Consider the following 366-nt stretch of genomic DNA (forward strand, 5'->3'; position numbering starts at 1 on the left):
GCCTTCCGGATGTGCTCAATTCCATTCAATACACAGTAGGGTGGTGGTTTCTACCAGTGTCAATTCATGTGGAGGATCAATGCCAAATTCCAACTGGAGGGGTGAACTGCAAAGTTGCGGATCTACTCTAACATTTTTATGAGACATCTTTCAATTCATCCTATCATCAACTGGATGTTGGTTCCCAGTGAGTGGTTTTGGATTAGAGTAGGACCAACCAACATAAGTCCTCCACGTGTTGAGTCATGATTCCTCATCCTGCCATGTTCACAAAGTTTGTCTCATGTCCAGTGGATTCTGGTGGTTGATGTTGTATGGCCCCGACTCAATTCACCCCTGGACTGTGGGTTGCTCAATTAGCCAACC

At 45.6% G+C, this 366-nt stretch overlaps 1 long non-coding RNA gene across 1 annotated transcript; it reads left to right on the plus strand.

The window, feature by feature from the left end:
• Positions 1–238, plus strand: LOC111084423. The gene is made up of 3 exons (XR_002609549.1): positions 1–68; positions 189–191; positions 228–238. It is a non-coding gene; the product is annotated as an uncharacterized LOC111084423 (long non-coding RNA).
• The last annotated feature ends 128 nt before the right edge of the window (positions 239–366 follow it).

This window comes from Limulus polyphemus, unplaced genomic scaffold (genome assembly GCF_000517525.1).
Source record: "Limulus polyphemus unplaced genomic scaffold, Limulus_polyphemus-2.1.2 Scaffold50543, whole genome shotgun sequence".
NCBI classification, from domain to species: domain Eukaryota; kingdom Metazoa; phylum Arthropoda; class Merostomata; order Xiphosura; family Limulidae; genus Limulus; species Limulus polyphemus.